Source organism: Pelecanus crispus, chromosome 1 (genome assembly GCF_030463565.1).
Source record: "Pelecanus crispus isolate bPelCri1 chromosome 1, bPelCri1.pri, whole genome shotgun sequence".
NCBI lineage: Eukaryota > Metazoa > Chordata > Aves > Pelecaniformes > Pelecanidae > Pelecanus > Pelecanus crispus.
The window spans coordinates 123,283,260-123,297,403 of record NC_134643.1 but is presented as its reverse complement, the minus strand read 5'-3'; the positions used below and the strand labels follow the sequence as shown (position 1 = coordinate 123,297,403).

The window sequence follows — 14,144 nt, the reverse complement described above, 5'->3', positions numbered from 1 at the left end:
GCTGTTCCTAATGGAGTTTTCTTCTATTCTTCCGGCCAGAATGAAATGGCCTTAGTGTAGGTTCTCTGCTGCGGTTTGGGGAGAAATAATTACTTCAAATTGGAATAAGTTCTTTTTTCGGCATTTGTTTTTAAAACCAGGGTACTCTCTTGTTGTATGCAGAAAAGGTTATCACTTACCTAAGGTAAATGCTTGTTACATCCTTTTATTCCCAGGGCTAGGAAGGTCTTTGACTTAGTGAAATCTATTGCAAATCTGCTGTTGACTTCGCTGTGAGCAGAAGCAGGCATTTTTGAGAAGCATGGGAAATAAAACAATACATTGCCACGGGCCATACGGTAGAAAGAGGTGGGCAAAAAGACAGTTGGAAGGGCCACACAGCTCCTTCCCTCCCTGGAGCCATGCCAGGTCAACTCTGGGAAAGGGTCCAGTCCTGCACCTCTCCCAGCCCCTGGCAGTCCCCTCACGTAGTTTCCTGATTTGCAGAGCAAACCACGTTGGGTTTCTCCTGCGCGCAGCTCCGTTCCTATAAAAGAAAACGCACATATTATTATGGCTACTCGGCAGCCAGCGGCTACGTGGGTGGAGGTATCGGTTGCAGACTTGCATTCTTCAGCTTCTTGGGAACACTATATGCTTAGCAGGGTATCAGGTTTAACGTCAAGTATCCCTCTTCCCTGGTTCCCTGTGAAAGTCCCTCACTTGTACGACTTCAGAGCTATAGGCTTTTCACGGTCAGCTGGGGATTCAGCTACTCTCTCCAGAAATAGTTTTAGTACGTTGTTCTGCTTTGCAAACAAGATTTTAATGTGTTTCACCTGCAGACGTAGCTCAGAAAATGGTAGCAATCGAACTGCTAATGTTTCCTCACTGCTACCCTCCTCTTCACCTCTCAGGCTGCTGTTTCCCTTTTCCTCTGCCTCCGAAAGGTGCACATTATCCATTGAGCAACTTGTTGAGGCTTGCAGTCACTATCAGTAAAATAAGAGCCAAACCGAAGCCTCCCTCATTTGGGACTGTCTCTGCTGCAGACGCCTTTTAATTTCTAGGGCTCATCTTTTCGGGGTCACGCTATCACAGCAGGGGAAAAGGGCTAGGGCAGGAAGGAGCTCCAGCACCATCATTTTTTCCTGTGTTCAAAAGGTGATTTGTTTTCAGGCATCAGCCTTCTCTGTGACCTTTAGGGAGTCGTGGTATTTTCTTTTTTTTATTATTTTTAATAAACAGTGCTACATTTCAGAACGCAGGCCCCCAAAACAGAAATGCTTCTGACCTGCTCCATAGCACTGCTATACCTACCTGCGCATCTTTGTATGCTGAAACACTTCTATGGAAATTCTCTCACTGAAGAGAGCACAGAATGTTTTTCTATATGGGCATAAAATAGGGCATAAAAATCCCATACATTGCTAACTTCCAAGTAGTAGCATTAAACTTTGCTTTAATTCACACCAGCATGAATCACAGGCTAGTCTTCTATTCATCCAAGTCCAATTATCTTTTTTTAAAAACCAAAACTAACTCAAAATAGACATCTCAGGGTAGTTCTTGGATTTAAAGGGGCAGGTTGCCATGCCACTAAACCACTGTTTATTTGTTGAGGTTTTCATCTATAAAAGGATTGAGGTTAATTTTAACTTCCTATTTTACCAAGTCTTGAATTTGAGCATAAAGCTGCTTGTGTCATGGATACAAGTCCAAGCAAGTTAAGAGACCATAAATTGCTATAATCGAGTTTTATGCTTCTTTCATATCACAAGGAGGGAGAAAGTACACCTGTTCATTTAAAAGATCTAACCATAGCCAATTCACAGACCAAAGGGGAACAGAAGGGGAGAAAAAGCTTCCACCACGTCACACATGGTTTAAGTTGAAAGATTACTTTGTGCCAGTACCGAGCATATCATGTCAAAGGATTTGACCTACACGCACAGAGTAAGGAAATTCAGTTAAAGCTCCAAACCCGGCTAATGCTTCAACCTTAACTCACCTCTTCCTTTGTACAGAGGGGAACAGAAAATAAACAGTCATGTGAGCTGTGCCAGGGTGTTGTTTAAAAAGTTCAAGTAAAACTCTTGATGAGCATTTAAATTTATAGATATAATAACTCTAAATATATCTGTCTATATGTTATGGTTGAGTTTCTTCTAACGCCAGCCTGAACCAGATACTACATACACAATTACTGATTTTACAGTGGTTAATGTTAACCAGAGCAGGTAGATCTGTAATTCAAGAGTTTTACATAAATACAAATTTATATGGCTCCTTTACAGTATCATTTTTTTCAGGTCCAATAGAAACATTTTAAATGTGTAAGTCATCAGGCCAAGAAGGTATTGTTTTGGAGGCAGTAATGTTGTGTTAATAAATTGCATAAATAAATTTCTAACTAGTGGGGTAGGAATATCATCCAAAAATGTGCAATTAAATAACTTCAATTTTTTTTTTCCAAATTAGCCCAAACAATTTTTCCAACTGGTGATTTATTAATTACCCATAGGTTAAATAAATAAATAAAATAAAGCTATTTCTTCTGTCTAGGGAAAACAAATAATCACTGTAATCACTGTGCTTCTGGTTCTTTTTATGCTTTTATAGCCTTAAAAATATCTGAGTTTCCTCGCTTGCTTTTTTCCTTTCCCTTTTTTTTTAATTTTGTAACCTTATATGTTAAGTTTCAGCTGGGACCCGCGCTTTTATGACCAAGTCAAAAATCCCTGGAAACAAGAGTCTGTAATAAAATTGCTGACAGATCTTTAAGCGAAGCAGCAGAATTAGCACCGATAGCAAAGCAGGAGAGATCATTTAAAGATCAGCTCTTTGAGTTAGTATGAAACATAACGACTGAGAGATTATTTTGTTACAAGCCAGCCTTTTGTCTTCCTCCAGGTGCAATATGCTTTGTTTAAGAGACATTTCAAGGTCCTTGCTATCGTAATCTCATTCCACCAAAAACAGCCCAAGTTTATCAGGGTTCCCATGAACCAGTGAAACACAGGAGTGGAGTCAAGGGCGGCATTTAAGCCCGAGGATTTAAAATGGCTTTGTTCCTACTACGGCTGTATCCTGCCCCGATTTTTAATATTTCCACTTTTAAATCAGCTTAATAGGCCGTAGGTTAATAGAGTTAGAACCATTCACAGGGCAGCGTTGAAGAGCGGGCTTCGATGGGGCTGTCGTTCTGCCTCCACATTTTGCTGCTACAAAATGCAGTTTTCAGGCGCTTTTGAGAATCCAGATTGACGTGCTTGTAGCTCCCTGCCAAAACAGATAAACAGGCTCTCAAGATTAGGGGCTTGCCAACTCTTTCTGTTGTGCAGTATGCTAAATGCTGGTATTTTTATGTTCTCTTTGGACACGTCTGCGTCTCCCCACCTTTCCTTAACTCGGTGCGCTTGCAGAGCAAGTACATGGCACTTTAACGGCGTATCATCCCGTTTCCACTTCATTAACCACCTGACCTCTCCATCCCAAAATACACTCCCCGGCATGTTGAGCGAGTGCTGCCTGAGCTTGGCACCCTTCCTATCGGCACGGCTCCTGCCTCCCCCAGGCCGGCGGAGTAGGAGGGGGCGAGTCGCGCCAGCGCACCGGCGGGCAGCGCGGGCAGCGCAGGCAAGAGCTGGCAGCGGGCATGTCATCTCCAGTCAGCACGGCTAGGGCTGCCAAGCTCCCCGGCTCCGGCGCTTCTCCTGGATGTGCGGGCGGCCTCCTCCCCAGCCCCAGAGCACAGTTTCCCCACCATGAGCCAGGTCGCCTACATTTTGCTAGCGGTCGGGGGAGAACCCCTTTGATGGAGCTCCCCTCCATCGCCCGTCTCCTGGGGCGGGCAGCCAACGTACTGAATGCGTGCCGGGAGCCCGCTTTGGGCAAGGGGGAGAGATGCTCTTTCTGTTTTCCCCTCCTTTCAATGCCAGTAGCCACCAAATAGCTCCTGTGTGGGGAAAAGGCAGGAGGTGAAGCCACCCCGGTGGTGTGGACCCAGAAGCTGAGTGCCACAGCCACTGGGAGGTCGCAGGAAGTTTGTTGAAATAGTGATGTTTTCCCAAATATTTTGCAAACCAAATCTGTTTAGCTGGAAGGTTTCCAGCTGGCTCTACCAAAAAGGAAATTTTATAGAGAGAAAATATCTTTTTACTGAAAGTACAATATGTTTCTTTGATTCACAGTTCTTGCTCAGCACATAATACTTTTATATAATGCCATGAGTAACCTCAGCAGTTTTTCTTTTTAAGGGGCACAGTGTCATTAGCAGGAGACTCACGCTGCTATCTATTTATCATGTCATAAACTAGCTTGCATCCGAAGAGATGAGCACACGAGCATGTGAACTGGATTAGCATAGGCAAAACAATTCTTCTTTCATTCTGTCTAATAGAAGTCCACTCTGGGGAAAAAATCCCTCCTTTTGCAAACCCCCTACTAACAAATATATATAAACCTCCTGTTTAAAGGTGTCTGAATCCATCCCATAGCTCTGCAAGCACAGGTGCTCCCATTTTTGTCCAGAGTTACTTGTGTCCACCAAACTGGAACACATCTTAGGAAGTTTGCTCTAAAGCATAAACTAAAAGGGAGCAGCAGAAATGTGACTCTTGCCATCTGCAGAAGCACAAAAGGAAGTTGCATAGCACTTCTGGCCTAGTGAGACTTCTCATTTTGCTGTGAGACTAACACCTTCCGTATCTGTATCCTGGAGAATGTGAGGTTATAGTATATACAGAATATATTGTATAGAGCAGAAAATATCAGTCTGGTGAAGATATACACAAGATGTGAATAATATAACTAAATAACCTGCAGCTTCGTAGTGGCCATTTTTTCTTGGCTCCAGCTCTCAACATAGTTTTTTACTCAGTCATTTCATCCCGTGTAGAAATAGACTCCTTACAGCAAGAGGCATGTCTTCCATTCGATTTGTAAAGTCCGTAACGCCGTTTGGATCCTCTCCAAATAGTAAGTTTGACAGGGATAAATTTTTGTTACCGTGACACGTTATCTCTGCCAAGACTTTGCTTATCTGCAGGGCTGGTTGTGCTGTGACACACGAGAGGGGTGGTGATACCCAGCAGTAGCCCAGGAATGAGAGCAGTCCCAAGGAATTCCCTCCGTCTGGCGTTAGAAATCTCCTCTCTTCCCTCCTTCCCTGCCAGAAGCAGGCCACCAGTTTTGCCATTTTGAGATACCGTAGGTGGGATATTCTATTAATAGCAGTATAGAAAGTTTTAGAAAAATCTTCTCTGAGGTCCAGATGAAGTAATGATTATCCAGTGTTCAAGAAAAATTAATTCAGGTGGCAGCGGGTGCAAAGGAGGGCTGTTAGTATGACAAGAGGAATACAGAACTTACTTTAAAGAAGAGATTAGCATAGCTGGGTTTATTCAGCATGCCGAAACAGAGGCTGAGAGGGAAGATAATTACAGTCAATAAACACAGCAGAGAGGTTCAACATCAGGGAGGGAGGAGAACCATTTGCACCGAAGGACAGTGTTGGCTCAAGAACAAGTGGTTATTCTGTAAACTGACCGTCAATGAATTTAGGCTGGAAATTAGAAGATGGGTCCTAGGTATCAGAGCAGCCCTGGCAGCCTTCCAGGGGGCTATTAGAGACAGAAAGATGTAATTTAAGATGGATCTTGCTCTGTTATGTAAGTGCGGAACACAAGATGTGGCTGGGCTGCAGGGCCCAGGAGATGCTCTCCGGGCGCATATTTTCTTCCGTTCAATCAAATCTCCGCACCTGTTGCTTCACCGAGGCAAAACAAGGGACATTTCATTCTCCGGGACAGGCAGGAGGAGGCTCAGGGATCTTCTCAACTCTTTACCCTGTCGGATCTCAGTGACAAGATAAAACCTGTGCCTGCACACTCCCAGTGCACTCCTTCCTCCCGCCTGGACCACCAGGTCTTCAGCCGTTCTCTGAACAAATCCCACCCGGGATGCGGGCTCAGCCAGCTCTCCAGCACCGGCACCGGAGACCTCCTGCTTCGCCTGCTAAGGGGAAGGCTTTTCCCATTTGAGGGTGGCAGGAATCCGTCCTGCTGCCCCCTCTGTGCACCTGAAGGATTCATCCCCTTCAGCCACAGATTTGTGCCTCTGCCGACTGTTCCCACTCGGGGCAGAGCGAGGTGAGGAAGCCAGTTCCTCAACACCTGCCCGCGTTGCAGGCAGCACGCCCAGCTCCGGGGCATACGCCTTGCTCAAGAGCCTCCCCTGCCTCCTCACAAAAAAGGGCTTGAAATTGTTTAGCTTTTTCATCAACTTAAGGCACTAATGGAAAGAGTTATGTAATGGTGTTTAATCCAGAAGATTTCCAAGTGTCGATATATTTAAAAGATACCAATCTTCATATTCCAATTGCCTGGCACTTCCTGGGATTAAAAAAGCAGTAGATAAGGCAACAAATATGTTCTCAGTCCCTGAGCAACATCTCCACTTACACAAATTTTCCTTCTGGGGTTTTTTTTTCCCCCTTTTGTCCTCAGCACGAAGCATCCTAAAGGATGACTTTAAAGAAAAGGAAATCTTGGTTTTAAAGCAGAAATTGAGGTGTTTAGAGATCTGTATTTTGTTCTAAGACTTGTCAAAGTCATTCTGCATACCTTTTGGCAAGCTATTTAGAGCTTGATTTTATATGAAGTATTTGGAAAAACTTAGCACACCAGAAGGGTCCCTTAGCAAGCTTTTGATAGTGCCCAAGCACCTAAGCCCCAAAGAAATCAGTGACAGCTACGGAGATGCCTTTGGAAGTCTTTCTAGCTGTCTAGCTGAATCTTTAGGCACCTATAAAATTTGGCAGCTTGTGCCCAGACACAGTTTTATTTTTCATTAATCAGTCCATGTCTTTTACCACATGAGAACAACATCGAGTTGATGGATACTGCTAAGAGAAACATAGCTTGCAGGTAGGGACAGGTATCCCTGGTTCAGTTTTTAACTTGCACAGCCAAAGTATGCCAAAGCACAGCACTTGTATGCCAAAGTCCCTTCTCCGTTATGTCATTGCAAAAGTGGAGCTGCTCTCTGACCCAATGCAGGAATCTTGTGCCTGCACTGGTGTTACCAGCCTAGTGTCAGTGCTCTCAGTGGTCACTGTGATCGCCGGAGAAAAGAGTGAATTGCTCAGGCTCACTTCTTGCTCCTTTAGCTCTCTGCTGGTACAGCAGTGCTGGAGTCACCCCTCCAAGGTGTAGCCTCTGCCTGCTCTTCTCTCCTCCTCATTTCTGGAGCAACTGAGAAGGCTCAACATCTTTCAGGATGGCAGCTTAAATGTCCCTCAGGGGACATTTCTGTTTGCTGTTGAGATTAGCTGGGTCACTGTGCACTCTTACTTTTCCATGGAAACACCTTCGTCTGGCTTACTGCTTCTCTTGCCCAGCGCTAAATCTCACCTATGGCATCGGCATGCTGGAGATGTCTAAAGCAAATATCCCTGCCTGCCCCAGAGGCAGGTGCTTCCACCGTCCTGAACTTTGGATGGCAACACATGGCTATGTGTTCGATAGCATTTCAGCATTTGAGGCAGCTGCTCCTTGGGTTTTGGGTTATTCCTCACTGGCCCTTGAAGCGTATTCTTGGCCTTTGAATGGCCCAGTTGTGAGGAAGATTAAAAGCGCTGATTGCAAAACTCCAGTAAATAAAATCTGTCTCAGTTCTTTACTGACAAACCCAGTTTCTTTCCATAGCATTCTCCTCTTTAATCCCCTCTTGGCAGAACATAACATGTTTTGATACCAGAGCTCAAATTACCTTCCATGGTAAATAAAACAAACAAAAAATAAATAACAGCTCCTTACCCTAAAAACAAACACCCACTGAAACCAGCTTATTATTCAGCTGATGCTGCCCATGTGCCAGAAGATACCACTTTGATTTTGTAATTGAATGTATTCTTCTCCCTCAAGTACTGAATTGAGCCTCTCCAAACTTGAAATGCTGAGGAATTAGAGAAGAGTGACCACAGGCACCCTTACTGTTTGCCATCTAGAAAATGAAAAAGGAGAAAATGAGGAGACTAGCACATAAGTTAGCGTCCAAATGTTTGTTTCTGAGGTGAAAACCCCACCTCAGTGTGCAGAGCCTGCATGGTCTGGGTTGGTGCAGATGGCTAGATTTGGATGGAGTGGAATCAACCCCTCTAGCTCCTCAGGAGGCTGCAGCGGCTACCGGTGGTCATAGCAGCCAAGAGGCTTTGCATTCAGGAGGACTGGCATGGTGTCCGCTTTCATTATCAGTGAGATTTATCCATGGGGTAGGGGGCTCCTTTCGAAGCATCAAGTACAGACATGTCCTCGCCTCTTCTGCTGCCATGCCTTTAACAAGATGTTGCATCAAGCAGATCTTCTCTAATGATCTCACGTGGTTAGAAGGTTCACAGGGCTCTTTTTACATGACTGAGTACACAGTACACCCTTAGCAAACTTATTTATAAGTTTTCCCTGTGTATTCAGTACATTATGACCCCTATAAATGGAGATTGTTCACATGCAAAGAACAATGGGCTTGGATGTGCTCGGTAAAACAATCAATTATGTGGGGAAGTGCACATTATATAGTCAAATAGACGGTCGTCTCCATCTGACCATTTTCATTCTATTTATACAACTCTTCTCTTAAAAGCACTGAAAAACAAAAGCATAGGAAATAGATCCATTAAAAAGTTGTGGGTTTGCTGTCAGGGTGAGCTTGATTTCCAACAGTAATGCCTAGGTCTGTTTCAGATGTTTACTTGGTTTATCTGTGTTGGGCAAGATACTCAGTTCAACATCAGTGGTTCTGAGAGCTTCCAGGTTTTGGTGTTCAACTCCAGGCACTTTCAAGGAACCTGGATATTTGCAAAAGAGATGCTCTGAATGTCTTTGATTAGGTACCCAAAAATGGAACTGGATCACTAGACACACTTTAGAATATAAACCATTGTAGTTTGCATCCTCTGCATTTTTAAACAATTGAAATTATCAGATTTTTTGGATATCACTTGGCCAGTTTAGATTCCCTTATCTTCTTGCAGATGAAATTCAGGTGATCATTGCCAACAAAAACCAATGAAACCAAAAATCCTTTGCATAGCAACAAGTGAGATATTCACTGCTTTATTCATCACTAATTTTCCAGTATTCAGAGAAGTTGCTGTAACCTGCTACGTCCTTTGGACTGTAGGAAAGACAACATTTTGTCAGAAGCGATGCTTTGTTTTATTAGTCTAATGATGATTTAGAGCTAGCTGAGCAAATATAGCATTTATGATGATTTCAGTTCTCATTGCATAAGGTTACTGAAGTATATTTAATTTTAAAAATCCCAAGTCCAAATGATGATTCTCATTCTGCAGTAAAGCACGTGAATAACTGCTCAAAAGAATAGTCTCTTTGATATCCTTGAGACCTATATATAAATGAGCAATTTTACATGCAAAACAATTTGCAAATTCAAACGCAGTATTAATTAGTTCATGGGGGAAAGTATCCACCAGAAGACAGTTCTGCTCTGCCACACATTATGAAAGTGAACACTTGTGTTAACTTGAAAAGGAACCACACAAAAGGGAGGGAGACATTTCAAGTAGCGTAAGCCAAGATTTGCCAACTAATGCTCCCCTAAATACAACAGATCACTAGGGTATTGTCATTTTTACCCCTCCTCTGCAAATACTTTTTTGAAAAGGTCTCTTTCAGCTTCCTTCAGCTTCTAAGCACGTATCTGGTGTTTGTGCCAGGCCCTTGTGCTGATGGCGCTCCCCAGCCTCCACCCTTGCAAGCCCTCTCCCATTGCCCGGCCAGCAGGTAAGCCCTGCAGACGGATGCGGTAGGGGACCAGCCTGGGACCTGCAGGAGCCAGCGCTGGCCCAGGGAAGCCTTTCGGTCCCCCTTTCGCTCAGTAAAGTACAGTGAGCGCTGTCTGTCTCTGTTATGAAATGCAAGAGCCCCATGTGCTCCCCGAGGATGGAGGAGCTGGAGAAGGGAGAAGGGCTTGCAGCTGGTGTCAAGGGCAGCTAAAAGTGACCTGCCAGGGCATAGGGAGAAATCCGGCAGAGCAGGGCTCGCCAGATGCCTTGGGCACAGTGGAGGGCCTGGCCGTCATCGGTGTGTCCGAGGATCACCCATGGGTGACCAAGCCCGGGGTGGCAGCATGCCTTGTAGGATCTCTCCCCGCACATGCCGAAGCCTGGGGAAGGAGCGGGAGGCCACCGGCACTGCCTGCTCTTGCCCTCACCAGGGTGACTAACGCGGCCAGAGGTAGAGCAGGGACTAGGTTGAAGCAGGTGGGAGAAGTAAAGGCAGAGAGGAGAGAGTGTGAAAACAGGTTTTCCTGGAAAAGTGAAGGAAATAGATCCATGGGAAAAAAAAAAAGAAACGAAAGAAAGAAAAACAGCTGTGTTAATTCTTGTGCTTGTTTGATCATGTTCAGAGCCTCCTAAACTCCCATGGAAAGGAACGGTTTTGTTTCACGAGGGTGGTGCATAGCGAGTATGTGTCCATGTGATTTTTGTATTTGTACATTAAACATTTCCCCAAGATGTAGTTCCTTCCCTCCTGCACTTGGAATAAAGTGACTTTACAAGAAGGACTGCCTCCAAACGGCAAGCAAAGGAGGGCTGTTGGGGCAAGATAGGGCAAATGTAAATGTGTCTGAGCTAGCTGCTCCACCCAGCCTCTCATCTTTATATGAAAAAAAAAAAAAATGTTTCCAATAACTGAAACAGGCAAGGTCTGATCTGCACAGACGGTCTGCAGGCATCTGCCCAAGAAGCTGACGGTTGGCTGGTACATCCTCATCTGATTTATGTTGTGTGTGTTAAGCCTTAAATTGTTGAGTCTCTGGCTGGCTGCAGTGGTATTACTGGATGGTTGGTGTATGTTTTCAGCTCACAGAGCTGGCTCTGATACTGGGGTTGTTGGCACTGAATCAATTCCAATCTCACACCTGTCTGAGACAATGAAGGCCTTGTTGCACACATCTCCACCAAAGGCTGTCATACAACTTATTTTTCACATTTGAAGAAGAAGGAAAAAAAAATAAAGGGAGGACTGAGGAAATGCTGTCTCCTTACAAGACACGCTCCCCATGCCTTGATGTAGCATGCCCCGCTTTTCTTTATGGGAAAACATATTTACAAAACAAAGCCAGTGGAGTGCTTATGGAAAGTATAGCTTAATCCTGGCAGTTAAATGTGACTAAGATCTGGTCTCCAGGGTCTTCCTTTGTAGGACCATGCGCAGTGGATTAAGCATGGGAGATAAGCACCTAGTTTGTCGCACCCTTACTGGAAAGTTTACCTGCAGCTGGGTTAGCAGTATTAATAGCTTCTTATCAGTGTGCCTAGCACCTGTGCCATTTACCTAGCATTTTGGGGCCATTTCTTAAGATCTCAGAGATTGTGAAAGGTGTTGGGCTCAGATGCCAGTGCGGCTGAGATCCTCTGCTTCTTGGCACTGAAGCAGCTCAGCCTGGATGGAGAATCAGCCTGGCCCCAGACACCATTCACTCCCGAGTTGAAGGCAGGAGTCTGATCTTTGTCTTGGTTGTCCATCATTGCCCTTGAGGTCTCCCGTCATCCACTCTTCCTCCTCCAGTTCTGTTGTGCAGATGTCTTAGAAGTGCATCCTCTGGAAACTGTAATGTTGGCTATTTCTTTCAAAGTGTTGTGTCAAAACGAAGTCAACTCTATTGGAGTTGTTTTGTAGTTCTTTTTTGGTCAGATAGTACTTCTGGTCCTAAATTAGAGCCTTTTCCTGCCCTTTCTGTTGTGCCCTTCTTTCCACTGAGAGTGGGTGGCAGAGGGAGGCAGGGGCTGCAGACCTGCAGGAAAAAAAACATGCAGGTTTTTTTCCCATTTACTATGTTAATGGCAATTATTCACCAGCTCAGACAGGAGGCACGTGGCTGAGCATTTCCTTCGAGCGGGAGTTTGCTCCCTACTGTTGAAACAGCCTGAAAATGCAGAGTAGCCTTCCAGGCTCTCCCCACATATCTGTTTGCCCTGTATCAGCAAAGGGTAACTGAGCCTCCTGAGTCAGCAGAACTGCTGCGGTGCTGTTAGTGACTGGGTCCACCCATCCAGCTGAAAGACTGGTTGTGCAGTTCAGCAGCTTTCCCGTGTCCTTTTTCCTTGCTTTCTAGCCTGTTCTCCTCCATTTTTGCCAGTGCCATCACTGGTTGCACCGATGCAGATGGGAGTGGGCAGATGGCAGGCTGAGCGGGAGGAGCAGCGTGAAATGCAACACAGAGTTGTGTTCTCGTTCCTCCTCATCTTGACTCTTACTGCAGTCTCCATTCTTTGCCCCAAAACATCTTTCGAGGAGGAAAGCAGGAAGCAAAAAAGGAGAGCGTGAGGCGCTGCAACCTTGCTCATATCCAGTGAGTTTTGAAAGGTGCAGAATTCGACCACAAGACAGCTCTTCAGCCAATGTAAGTTGGCCTTGCTCTACTACCTAGGCCAGCCGAGGACCTGCCCTTGTACCTTGTCGGGGTGGTCTTCAGCATAAAAATAAATGATTAACTATGTAATGAGTGAATATAAAGACAGATGGTAAAGTATACTTCTGTTGGGACTTGCATGCCTTTGTTTAAGAATACAGAAAAAGGCCCTGCGGTGATGAAATGCAGACGGGAGCGTGATGTTATCTTGCACCTATAAACCTTGCTCTGAGTCCACTGGTGGCCACTATCCAGAACTGCTGAGTTCAGACACACTGGCTTGTACTAAGTAGAAATGGTGCTTTCAGTCTTCAGTAAACAGTATTTTTGCCGCAGGGCCCAAATCCTTCAAACATTTGCCTAGGTAATTGTCTGTTTTTGCCTTCTAGTGTCTCATCATCAGCTTATCTGTAAGTTCAGACTGGCTAAATGAGTGTGTGAGGATGGGGGAAGAGCTGCTGGAGGACGGGGGAATAAACCATTTCATATTTAATTCACTGGGAGGAGAGACTAATGTGAGTGCAGCTAAGCAATCATTTTAGGATCACGTTGGGGAAAAAATGAGTAATACAGCATATTAATTTAAACAGATTAAAGACCTGCACAAATAAATGAAAGGCTTTTTTGTTTTGTTTCTCTGGCAGTCCCAAAATATCAACAACTGCAAAACAACACCACCATATATATAATTTCTGGTTGAATTTAAATGAATTGTTTCAAAATGTTGCCAATTTTTAACATTGTGAAAATGTAGACATTAAAAATACTTCAATTAGGGCAATTTCTGAAGTTTTTTTTGTCCCTGACCAAGCCAACAATCTATAACCTAGAATAACCTTGTTTCTTGCCATTGCATTGGTTTTTTACATTAAATGTAAATGCCTTTGTTTGGTCTTACTCTTACCTAAATAATTATTTAATATTTGCTTACATATCATGATTATGTTTAGCTTTGAGATAGTTTCTTAAATGGGAAAAGGTTCCTTTTGCTTGTAATGATGACTTGTGATCTTACTCTCCATGCCACAGTTGTCCAAAACTGCTCAGTTCAGCACATTCAGTGGAGTTTACCTGTGTTTAAGTTTCTAAGAAGTTTTTGATGTGTGTTTTGTGGGTTCGTAACTGCTAACAGAGAACAATAATTTTAGATGATATTTCTGAGCAGATAGGCTAGTCACAGGGTGTAATTTGAAAAGATGTTATAGCAAGATAGATTTTTCAAGCCGTTCAGAAGTGTTTAGTATATTAAAGGTTAATTTGTAAGATGTTTAATACAGAAAGTGAAACAAAACTGTTATTTGTATAAAACATCACACATTTCCTATTCAAAAAAGAAATCTTCCTCAGTCTGGCAGCACAACAGCTGTTGTTGGCTAATACTGGGAATTACTTTATTTCTTCCACACTAGGACATTTTGCAACATTTGACATGTGTTGACACTTCTTTTCTATACTGGCTTACAATTTTCCTTCAACACTGTTATTCCTTACTCCACCCATGCTGGTAGCACCCACCTGCACACAAACCAGAAATTATGATCAGGACATAGATACACAAAATTTGGGGCTGCAGTGCATGTCTCCAAGCAGCCTGGTTGCCCTGGGTCCTCTGCAGGAAGAGCTCCAGGAGAAGGGGTAGGGAGGTGTATGGGAGTTGGGGCATCGGCAGGCTCCCCCCTGGGTCTTCTCCAGGCATCGCTGCCCTGATGGGTGGCACAGGCGTA

At 44.3% G+C, this 14,144-nt stretch overlaps 1 protein-coding gene across 3 annotated transcripts in view; it reads left to right on the top strand.

Moving 5' to 3' along the window:
- Positions 1–14,144, top strand: part of RUNX1 (RUNX family transcription factor 1) — a 72,855-nt gene that overhangs the window by 42,127 nt on the left and 16,584 nt on the right. The window lies entirely within an intron of this gene.